We start from the raw sequence: 12,973 nt of genomic DNA, 5'->3' as shown, positions 1-12,973 counted from the left end.
AATCACCCAATACAAATAATTGCTGATCGGCGACTTCCTGGAAGGAGTAGGAGAGGAAAACCAAATAAGACCTGTGGGGAGACGCTTAGGCATGACATGTCGGTAAAGAGGATTGATATTGCTATGACCCAAGATAAAAATCCATGGAGAAATCTAATTAGGGAAGCCGACCCCGCATAGGGATGAAGGCAAATAGAATGATGATGATGGTGATGTACGATAATTTATTTATCTTAAGATAAAACTATAACTTTTTGAAAAGAACCGAGATCTAATCCAAACCTACAGGATATGATTGCTGGCTTTGAGACCTAAAATTTAAAATATTAGGAACAACTCTCTAGTTCGTCTAACAGCAAATTTTTGGTTATTATTTGTATAAATCCACATAGAACCTTTGAAACTCATTTTCTGCATCAGATTTTAGTAAATATATAGCTTGGAGTAATTGATGATAACTTAATCGGTCCATATTTCCTCCCACAGTGATAAACAGGCGAATTTTACCTTAGATTCTTACAGGAAGAGTTACCTATTCTTTCTAAAGAAAATCCTCTACAGCTGAGACAACACTTATGGTTCATATATGATAGTGCACCAGCCCATTTTAGCATTAATGTACGCAATCAATTAGATAGAGTATATCCAAATCATTGGATAGGGAGGGGAGGTAGAAAACATTGGCCTGCTCGATCGCCGGATTTAAATCTTCTATTTTTTGCATTTGGAGTTTTTTATGTCCATAGTTTATTCCACTCCCGTCCAAAATGTTAAAGACCTGAGAAATCGAATTATAGTTGGCTATGAGGCAATAAGAAGTACACGAGGAATATTTGCGCATGAAAAATAGGCGAGACAATTGTTTTGTCACAAATTAAACGACGAATTCAAAAATGATTTTTTATTTTAAATATCTCGGTGGCGTACCATTTTTTATATAAAAAAATTCAAACTATTCTTAATTGTATGTGCAAGAACCAACTCTTGAAACCGACCCGTATATCGGAAATTAAGCATTTGCGGATGTAGCATTATTTTTTTATGCAGAATCACCCCTGAAGTTTATTGCACTTGTTTACTAACACCCCGTACTAGTTATAACTTTATGACAACCTTGATCTACCTAACGAATCATAAAATACAAGATATTACTTTTTCTTCATAAAATTTACCACTGTGTGTGCATTTTATCGCAAATGGTATGTTATTCTCGTAGCTGCTATCCTGGATTTCATTTAGTGCGAAAACATAATAACACAAAATTTACCACTGTGTGTGCATTTTATCGCAAATGGTATGTTATTCTCGTAGCTGCTATCCTGGATTTCATTTAGTGCGAAAACATAATAACACAGTAGATCTATTTCTACGAAAACCAGCTAGAATAGTCCTCTAATAGCATGCCTGCTTATTCACTCAATCTCTCGTGTTGAATATGTAATAGCACGTTTCTATCAATGCGATATCTCTATAATTCCCACAAAGGAATGCGTTACCTTTTTCACATATTCGGTGAATATTATACACCTAGTTATACAGAGATTATATTTAGCTCCATCGAAAGCTCTTTAAACTTTACGACGTGTAGGCAATAATATCGGTACAGCAAATTACATTCCTTTCTTTATTACATTTCTATTCTGGAAAACCTATTAACTGTTTCCAATATATTTCCTATGCGAGTTCAGCTCTTTAAATCAATATTGTTGCAAATACAATAGAACCTATTTTTATTCCAATCTGTCTTTAAGACGACACTTTCTAAATATTATAAATTTTTATTAAACTTTGTCGTTGCTCTGGGATTTTTTATTAGAATGAACTTTTTTAAAAGTTTATTTGAAAATATCTTTACCGTAAGGCAGCAACAATCTTTGTTTTTCAGATCAATTATTGTTAGTATCGGGCTTGGACTGGAGAAATTTTCAAGTCCGGTAAATACAAAAAAATCGGCACCAATCATGGGTTCATCCATAGGAAGCGATAAAACAATTAATCTTCTAAACGTACGCAAAAACCATAGTCACATGCATAATTAACTGGGTGGTCCCACACGTCACAGGCCTGACCTAGAGATGGCGGTAGTTGTTTGCAAAATATCACTGTCATCATCATTGTCATTCTCAGCTTGTTCTACCGATTATGGTATAGCCTCCCATACATATTCATTCTTCATATCTGCCTACGATTGTCTAAAATTCGCTTTTCTGTGCCATGTTGTACCGGCTTGTTTCCTTATGTCGTAGTCCCATCTTAAATTTGGACGTCTTCTTGGTCTCTTGACGCCTCTTGGATACCACAGTGTAATTCTAGTGGACCACCAATTGTCAGTTCTTCTCGCTAAATGTCCCGCCCATTGCCATTGTAAAGATTTAATTCTAAGGATTACATCAATAACCTTGGTTTTGTGTTTGATCCATTCTATTCTTTTTCGATCTCTCTTTGTTATACCTAGCATACATCGCTCCATTGACCTTTGAGTGACTTTGAGTTTCGATGTTGTCTCTTTCTTTAGTGTCCAAGTTTCGCAGCTGTATGTCATGATTGGTAGTATACACTGATCGAATGCTTTTTTCTTCAGGTGGATTGACATCTTCGATTTGAATATAACTGTATTTCTACCAAAATATGTCCAAGCTAGTTTCATTCTTCTGCTGATTTCTGGAAGTAAGGAGCCAGATTTATGTATTAATTGTCCCAGATATACATACTCGTCTACTGTCTCAAGTGTAGTGTTGTTTATTATTACATCTTGGACATCCAAGCTCGTTGTACATGGTTTTTGTTTTCGTCAAGTTCATTTTTAGGCCAACTTCATTGCTAGCTGCATTTAGGTCGCTTATAAGTTTTTGTAGTTCTGCAGGATTATTAGCAATCAGAACGATGTCGTCTGCAAATCTTAGATAGCTGAGGTATTCTCCATCAATGGATATTCCTTTGTTCTGCCAGTTCAATTTGCTGAATATATTTTCTAGAGTTGCAGTCAAGAGCTTTGGTGATATTGCGTCTCCTTGTCGGACGCCTCTGGTAGTGGGAAATTCTGGAGTGTTTTCATAAATTTTTACCTTAGCTTGTTTGTCTGTATATATTTGCTAAAGTTTCTATGTACGGTTTGTCCATGTCTTGGTTGGTCATAGCTTCTATTACTGCCTTGGGAAATATAGAATCGAAAGCCTTCTCAAAATCTATGAAAGTTAATGCTAGCGGTATTTCATATTTTTTAGCTCTACTCATTAGTTCTCGAAGTGTATGAATATGAACTATGGTACAGAATCCACTTCTGTACCATCACACACATATAAAAATATATATGTGTGTTTATATATACAGTAATGAGTGATTTAAAACCCGGCAAAATAACGTAAAAGATGGAAGGCATATTAAGCTGTGAGACTTATAAGTGGCTAGTTGATTCAGTCATAATTATACGTATGACGTCGAAAATCATGTTATTTTAATTTCCAATGTTAGAACAAATGATTGAATAAATTAAGACAGATGCTAGTAAAAAACCTTAATTAGTAGCCATTTTAATTATAAATCAAACTAATAATAAAAATATTTTACTAAACTAAAAGTTACGTTCTGGCCGAAAACAACTATTTTGTGGGGGTTTGGTTAAATGGTTAGAGAGTTGGTCTATTGACCAGTAGATTAGGGTTCAAATCCTACTAGAGGTTCCCTTTTTTGGGCACAATTAAAAAAATATAGAAATTATGATACATATTAGGTAACAAGTTTTCGAAAAACTAGTTATTTGCAATTGTTATTCCATGATGATGATGAATAAAATAACAATAAATTCTTTAATTTGAATTATTTTAAATAGGTAGATTCGCACAATTCACACACACGAAACTCAAACAACCAGTGTCCAAGATCCTACACAGACAAAAAAAGGAATCCTTAGCTTTATTGTTTATAGACCTTGAACCTAAGGTAACAACAAAGACATATTTAACCTAGAATTCTAAAAACATACCAAAATAGCAGTCGAAGCACCAAATAAGAGACACTCAATCATCCAATGGATGCGAAGTCAAGCATACGACCATAGTAAACCCTATTGCACTAAACTTAACTCTTGCTTCAAATGTGAAGGACAGTATGATAAAAAATCTTGTAAAAAACCTAGAAACACTCTGGCTAAGTGTGCACTATCCAAACAAGATCAGCCTTCTAACTATAAGGGCTATGTAGTCTACATGGAACTAGTAGAAAACAGAAATTTATCAAAAAGAGGAAACCAACTGCCCCAAAAAATTCAACAATCCACATGTACGTAATGAAATAATTTAGCAAAACACTACTCCACAAAACCATCAAGGAACATATGCAAACGTGACAGCACATTAAAACATCCACGAATCAGAACCTAAAACTAATACCACCAACCAACAACTAATAACATTGCTTAACAAATTCAAAAACATGTTCTAGCATCGCATGAGTCAAAATAGTATGATATTAAACTTACTAACAAAAGTCATTAACCAAAGAAATTCTTAAACATACTTATAATTGCCACATGGAAGTAATTTTACTTTCTTAAACCTAAATAAAATTAATGTACTGCTTATTTCAGAAATCCAGTTTACCGATCTAACTACGTTCAATATTCCGTTCTATACCACAAACAACATACCCTGACCTGGTACCATCTCAAAGCGGCTCGGCGGTACCTAATCATCCGCAGCTGCATATCACATCTCGAATAACCGAAATGAGCAACAGACAAAATTCAAGTAGCAATCGTTCAAGTGAATACAACGCCATGGTACTTTAACATATCTGCAATATACAGTCCACCTCGTCATGCCATCTCCACAGTAAATTTGTAGCAAAGGGAGACTGGAATGCGAAACACACACACTGGGGCTCAATACTCATAACAACAAAAGGTCGTAATCTTTTCAATGACCGACAATAACTATGATTGCTACATCAACAGAATTCCTATGTATTGGCCGAGTGACCCCAGAAAACTTGCTGATATACTGCACTACTACGTAAGCAAAGAAGTGTCCAATAACAACAGCTATAATCTCTCATCGGATCATACACCGATTACTATAAGCAAGAGCACTCAGTTATAAACAACCCACCCGCCTTTCGACTTACGTCAAAAAACACCTAGGTACTGGGTAGATTTTTAATCCTACCTAGAAGAAAACACTAATCTTAATTTGCGGATCAAATCTCCACATAACATGTGTGATGTGGGGATCACTTGTGCAAAAAGCGGCATGGCAATCTACACCACGAACTGAACGCAAACCAACACATACCACAAATGTTCCCCTGCACATCCACCAACTCATCGCTGAAAATCGTCGCGCGAGGAGAACCTGTTAAAGATTTAAAAACGACATAGATCAGCATATATATAATCGACTACGTAGCTTGGAGTAGCCATCAAAACCGCAAACAACAAAACCTTCGAACATTACATTACAAACCTTACAGCAACTGACCAGACGTTGTGGAAGGCGGCTAAGAAGCTTAAAAAACCATACACAACTCTCCCTCCCATTCGTAAACTAAATGGCGAATGGGCCCGTTCCAGCAAAGAAAAAACGGACGTCTTTTCTGAACATCTTACAAGCGTATTTCAAACCAAGCCAGCAAACCCTGATGAAAAAGTGGAAGAACTAATTAGCGCAGCATGTCAAGTGTTCCTCCTGATTAAAAGTTTTACTCCTACAAAAGTCAAGAAAGAAGTAAACAAACTTAACTCACGAAAGGCTATTGGTTATGATTTAATCTAGGCATAAGTACTAAAACAACGTCATCGCAAGACCATTACTATGCTAAAAGTTATATTTAACTGCATGGTAAGTTTATCATACTTTCCAAAAATATGTAAATTCGCTGAATTCATTATGATCCTTAATCCAGGAAAAGTAAACAAAACAAAATCAACTCAAAAAACATTTACCAACCGCCAAAAGACATGCCCACCTGTAAGAATGGACAATGTAAGAATACCAAGAGTAACAGATGCTAGATACCTTTGCCTCCATCTTGATCAACGTCTCACATGGAAGAAATATATCAACACCAAAAGAATAGATCGACTTAAAATTCCGATGAGCAAAGCTCAATATCCAAAACAAAATTCTTCTATACAAAGCCATACTGAAACCTATCTAGTACTACTGACTACACCTATAGGGCTGTGCGAAGCCAACGTCGCTGAATATCATTCAAAGATTTCAGTCTAAAGTACTAAGATCGATAGTAGATGAATCATGGTACGTAAGTATTCACGTCACTACGACTTAAAGATTTCTTTCATCAGAGAAGAAATCCATTGAGCCTCGGAGTCACAAAATCACGAAAATGAGCTAGTAAGGGAATTATTCAACAATGGTCCAGCCACAAGGAGACTAGATATAACCTGGCCCCAAGACCTACTTCAAAACTAAATCAAAATAGAATAAGGTGAGACATCATTGGATGTCTTCCCTTCATACCCAAAACCAGTAACATATTTACTTAATATGTATTCTGTAATGATACATAGTTATACAAAAAATATATTGACTATACAGTACTGCATTTTGAAATCATTTATACTAACTTACTTCGAAACAATTTATGCCATCGCATTATATTATAAAAACATAAAATTTCTAAAATAATTGATTACTATAACAAAATTTTGATTTATATTCAAAATTTTAACGGTAAAGATTTCATTCCAAGTCTACTAAATTTTATTATCATCACATTAGAGAGAATAAATCGGACTAATTATTCAGTTAAAAATACGTATATTTGTTTATTAATATATGACGCAAGTTTTAAAAACATACCGGTGAAAAAATAAATCCAGATTTCACTTATAATATACTTCGAACGTAAGCTTTTCGTAAAAATAGGTTTTGAGATAGATAAAACAATTTGATTTATTTACTATTTTGTGTCAATAATAATATATAAAATTTATACAACATAAACAAGAATAACGAAGTATCTCTAGAATTTAAGACGACCGAGATAAAGAATAAAAGTGCAAATTGTAGTAACAAGTAAAATTAGGGGAAATTCGTATAACCCAGATTATAAAAATAGACAAATCAGCAGGCAAAACATTGATTAAAATGACAATAAAAACTAAGAGAATATGATCTAATTTCAGACGGTCAATAATATAAGCAATTTTATAAGTTTAAAATAAATATTGGAATTATTGTAGTTTTCTTACGTAAGTTAAGTAGATCTTTATGTTCCAGTATTGTGTTGCGTTGTATTTTTACTGAGATTTAGTCGGTTTATAGGTCAAAAAGAATAAAATTAATCATCATAAAACGAAAAAATATTAAAACATTCAAGTGTAATAGTAACGGTCTCCTACTTTGAGTTCTGTCTATATATAGACCTCAGCTTATTAACGCACTGGTGTATCGGCTGTTAAACTGAAAAACTAGTATAAATATAAAACACTCACATTCACAGGTTATTCTTGTAGGTTAATCAAAAATACACTAGACTTTTCACTTTCAAAGAGTAGTCTTCAGTCACAATCAGTAAAAATAACATTTTCAAACAGAACATGAGTGGCGATTCAAGATTACATAACGAAGACGTGGATTAAACGCAGAACTTTAGAAGGAAATTAAATTTTTTGGAAAAACTACGAACACATACACGCGGTGTTAGATACACAGTTTTAAGCTGAGGAAAAGCGCCGTCGTCAGCTTAATACACAGTGCGCGACGTCATATTTTCCTGCCAGATTTCTTGCTGGGTACCCACAATATTGTAGCTGAACGCTTATCTAAATTCGGGACATGAGCCAACTCTTTCTAAATCCTTGTTTTTTCAGAACAAACACATCTCGCATATAAGTTTGAAGTTACTATACGATTGCAAAGATGGCGCATAACTGAAAAGTAAGTCAGGGACAACTATTAACGCCGGTTTCAACCAGACTGTCTCGTAAGGAATTTTTTCGACTGTTATTTTGACGATAGCATTGATTTTTTTATTGTGATTACTATTTTTAATTCATTATTGACAGATTTTTGTCTAGTATATCCAGTATATAAGACGGAACTACACTGCTCCAGAAATTAACGCTCCAATTATTATTTTTAGAAAATTATCGTCAATTTAAATAGATTATGCAGTATTTTACTATATTTTGAAAGTCCCCTATGTAATATTCCTTTTATAGACCCAATATGTCTCTATAAGCACCGACCTCTGAAGCACCGACGTTAATCCAAGACTCATCGGTATAAACAAGATTTACATTATCCTTCTTCCTCAATGTTTTTATTTGTCTGAGGTATTTGTGTCTCCAGGACATATCTTTTCTTTCCATCATTATCAAATCTCGACCTCTTTTACCATATTCAAAACCCATGCCATTTACTACCCTACGAAATGTGGTTTTTGAAAAAGCTGATAGGTCCTCATCATCCTTCACTCTGTTCATTATGCTGTCTACAGTTGGTGGTATGTTTTCCAAAAAAAAATCATGGACAATTTTTCTTATTCGCGATTTCTCCCTCATCGTAAGTATTCTCACGTGAATTGGACTGGAAACTGTTTTTCTTTTTTTGTACCGGTTTCAGTTCGTATTGCTGGGCCTCTTCGCTGATGTCATAAATTTTGCGAACACTCACTCCACACATTTTCGAAACTTTTTTCAAAGTAATAGTCAAGCTGTTACCATTCTTTAAGTTCAGATGATAGTTCAATACATTTAACACCACATGTTTTACTTGCACACCAAGAATCATATTCTGTTTAAACTTCACGACAGATACTGGCAACGGCTCCATGATGTAGGTATTTTCATCCGCTTGCGAAAACGAAATAGAACTGAGCTTTCTTACTTTTTGCCAATAAGTTTTTGGTCTAACGGCCAGTACCCAAATCGACAAAGAGACATGTGTGCTTTGCGTGGACAATGGGGATTAAAACTGATTTGCTTCTCCTAATGAATTTATCTATCTATCTCTATCTATATAAGGATTTTTACAGCTGTCGCCGCCTTCCTTCTTTCAGCCAACGTCTCCAGTCCTTTCTGTTCTGCCATTCTCCATCTCTTTCGGTCTCTTAAGGTCTCGTCTTTCCATGGCCTCGTCCACTTCATCCCTCCATGATCTTCGGGGTCTACCTCTTTTCCTCCTTCCTATTGGGCTCCAATCCGAATTCTTTGCTATCCACCTTGTATGATGTGTTCTTCTCACATGTCCATACCAAACTAAACGGTTTTCTTCGATGTAGCTGAGTATGTCTTGTTCTACTGCCATTCTTCGTTTTATCTCCTCATTTCTGATGCGATCCATTTTTGTCACTCTGCAGCTTCTTCTCATGAACTCCATTTCAGTTGCTGTGATTTTGGACCTGTTTCGTTTATTTATTACCCAATTCTCTGATCCATAGGTCATTATACCGCGTACCAAGGTGTTATAAATTCTCTTCTTTGTATTTCTGGTAATCTGTCTATCCCACAGTACCCCGTTCATTTGTTTAATACATGTTCTTGTCTGTGCTAATCTGCTGGTTATCTCTTGCTTGGTGGTTCCATTTATTGAGAGTATGAATCCTAAGTATCTGAATTTGTCAGTGCCGTTAATTTCCCTATTATCGTCCATTTCCAAGTTTCTCACTGGTTCTTGCTCTGTTGTTAAATATTCGGTCTTTTCTAGATTTATTTTCAGTCCATTTTTTGTGTATTTATATTATTTATTTTATAAGTTGTCCCGGATTGGTATTCCCATCCCTTCACATTTCCTTTTCCATCGTTTTAATATTTGTTCGAGGAATATCTTGAACAGTGTCGGAGATGTAGAGCATTCCTGCAATAAGCCTTTTGTGGTCTTAAATTCGTTGGAGTATTTATTGCCCGTTTTAACTCTTACCTTGTTGTTGTTGTAAAGGTTTTTTACGGCTTCTATTAACCTCTGAGTTATTCCGATTTCCTACATCGTGTTCCATAGTTGTTTTCTGGGAACCGTGTCATATGCCTTTTTTAAATCTATGAATGCCATGTGTACTGGTCTATTTTTTGCCATTTTTTTTTCAATTAATTGTTGGAGTGTATATATGTGGTCTATGCAATAATGAATTTATAATGATCTTTATTTCCCAAAGAATGTGTTTACAATGGAACCTATTGAACATTGATAAATATAGATAAGCTATCGACAATGAGTTTTTGATATACTTTACTTTTTTTATAATATTTTTCTTCATGTTATTGTTTAGTTCGACAATGTAACTCTCTTATTTATACATCGAGGATTGAATCATGCTTAAGCTAAAACAATAATGATAGTCTTTTATACAACCGTAGGCAATTGTTGTGTATATTCCAGTGCTATGATTCTTAAATCCGGTCCTAATGGGCCGCTCGGGGCAAACCGGCAACGTGGTCGGCCTTTAGCCGTGGTAAGAAATACATTTCCTATCTTACCTGCACTTGTGCTCCTACTATAGCATTAACAGCTTTACTCCTGCAAGCTTCGTAAAATTTCCTACATAAAAGAATCATCCTCAATATCTAGTCTTAAAATAGGTAATTAAATTGTCACATCTCCACTTGAAATAATTGTTAACGCATTAGCTAAAAACTACAAAAAATGTCTTCCAATGAAAATTTTGACTACGGGTCTTATCTAAAGGACGTCTTATCCCGCACGTTGTCCCGCATTTTGTCCCCGCGGGATGGGACGGGACACCTATTTTTGCTGCGGGACGGGACGCGGGACGAGGCTGGAGCTTTGTTCAGCGAGACGTCCCGCAAAAACTGCACTTTTATTATTATCGGAATGATTTGATAATTAAAGTTATACAAATATCTGCAATTCTGCATTATGTTTGCAACGCAAAAATATTTATAGAAATTAAAAGGTTTTCTGTTTTAATAATTCATATTGATGAAATTTAAAAAATTCTCTTTGATTTATTGCGAATCACCCTTGGTGTGCTAAAAATTGTTTTGGTTTAGTCCTCCTAATAAACCGTCACCCGACATTACGACGACAGTGGCGCACCCAGGGGGGGTTTTGGGGGTTAAACCCCCCCCCCCCAGGACCCCCTATTCCGACAGTGTTACTAACACATTTTAAGGACTCAAAATGGAGGACCATAATGGACCATAAAAAAAATTTCGTTGACCAACCAAACCCTTCCCCCCCCCCCAGAGGCAAATTCTAGGTGCGCTACTGTACGGCGATACCACCAGATACTGATACTTTTGAATCTAGCCGTAAACGTGATAAATAAAAAGAATTTTCTTTCCATTACTTTCTTCTGTGCCAGTAATTCAAAATGAATACCATTCAGAATCCAAGAAGCAGAATGGGATTTACTAAAACCAATAGAAGATTTCTTAAAAAATTGCAAAAATGTTACGGACTTACTAGGAGGGGAACTCTCGGGAAAAGCTGTAACTCCTAGAGAGCACGTCCCCAGGTGGCGGATAGGGGAATGCCCGACCCGAACGGTGGGTAGGAGCGAAATAAAATACCTCCCGTGGACCAATAGGTAATTCACCGAATGATTGCCTGTATAATTAATCCCCCACTTGCTGGCCAATGGCTTCGGGCGGACGAGTTGGTAGGTGGTAAGGCACTCTTTTGTCCTGGGGCTGAGAAACCGGCGGAAGAATCAGTGGTTTGGTCAACGGCATAAGAATATAGAGGGCAAGAGAAACCACTATATTAAAGATCCCTATGGATATCTCTAGTACAATCATAATGGCTGTACAATACCACACAAACTCGCTTACTGATCATGGACATCGGAGACCAAGATCCGGCAAGAGAGGTGATTTCCATGACCACCGGGCCTCCCGGGTTGTTAATATGGAAAATTCCTGTGAAATGCCCAATAACACACCTATAAGAAAAATCCACACGATTTGTCTGAAGAGAATATCCACTTGGAACGTTAGGACTATGGCTCAATCAGGAAAAATCCAATGCGCAATCAAAGAAATGGAACGCATGAAAATAGCAATAATGGGCACAAACGAAATGATGTGGCCTGACTCAAGTTGTGACGTAGAAGAATACAGAGTATACTATTCAGGATCAGAAAATGGAGTCGGAATTATCACACATAAAAGTATAGTCAAACATGTTAACAACTTCATACCAGTGAACGATAGAATCCTCTTGTTACAAATAAATACTTCACCGATGAACACTAACATTATACAAGTCTATGCACTCGCAGCAGACCACAGTGATGAGGAAATATCAGAATTTTACAAACACATAAGCAACCTTATAAGAGATATACCGAGACATAAACTTTTTATAGTCATGGGAGATTTCAATGCTAAAATAGGTAAAGGAAAAGAAGAGCAACACATTGGCCCTTATGGATTAGGAGAGAGAAATCAACGAGGAGCAACAATGAGTATCTTTGCAGCTGAACATGACTTAATCATGCTAAACACATTTTAAAAACTACCAGCTAGACGCCTGTATACGTGGAGATCACCTAGAGACAACAGAGAAGACATTATTATAAGAAATCAAATAGACTAGATATTTGTTAACAAAAGATATCGAAATAGTTTCAACAGTGTTAAAACCTACCCGGGCGTTGATATTCAATCTGACCGCTATCCTTTAGTGGGCGTGTATAGAACCAAGTTAAAGAAAACACGCGGAAAAACTGTAAAAAAACATGACATGAGAAAACTTAAATGTAGTAAAATAAAAGAAATTGTCAGCAAAACAATAAATAGAAAATTCAAAGAAATCGGATAATACAACGGAAAGCACAGAAGAGAAGATATAATCCCTTAATAAAACGATAGACGACATTAAAGACAATTTTATGAAGAACGAAGAAGGTAAGAATAAGACATGGATGACGACAGAGATTCTGCAGCTGATGGAAGAAAGAGGGAAAAACAAGAACAATAACTCTATATATAAAAAATTACAACGAGATATGCAGAGAAAAATCAGGAAAGTCAAACAGAAAGAACTGGAGA

The 12,973-nt window shown here is 35.7% G+C and overlaps 1 protein-coding gene across 4 annotated transcripts in view; it reads right to left on the bottom strand.

The window, feature by feature from the left end:
* The window catches only part of LOC140452409 (uncharacterized), a 98,206-nt gene extending 90,410 nt beyond the window's left edge, over positions 1 to 7,796 (bottom strand). For 2 of the 4 annotated variants that reach the window (XM_072546643.1, XM_072546646.1), the window contains exon 1: positions 7,454 to 7,795. The gene's annotated coding sequence lies outside the window, so the exon portion shown is untranslated. Of the gene's footprint in view, positions 1 to 7,210; positions 7,355 to 7,453 lie in introns of those variants that run through there. The other 2 variants (XM_072546645.1, XM_072546644.1) reach the window with 2 other exon arrangements.
* Between the last annotated feature and the right edge of the window lie 5,177 nt (positions 7,797 to 12,973).

The sequence above is a fragment of the Diabrotica undecimpunctata genome, chromosome 10 (genome assembly GCF_040954645.1).
Source record: "Diabrotica undecimpunctata isolate CICGRU chromosome 10, icDiaUnde3, whole genome shotgun sequence".
Lineage (NCBI taxonomy): Eukaryota > Metazoa > Arthropoda > Insecta > Coleoptera > Chrysomelidae > Diabrotica > Diabrotica undecimpunctata.
Note: the sequence above shows the minus strand (reverse complement) of the source record. Positions and strands in the feature narration are given on the sequence as shown.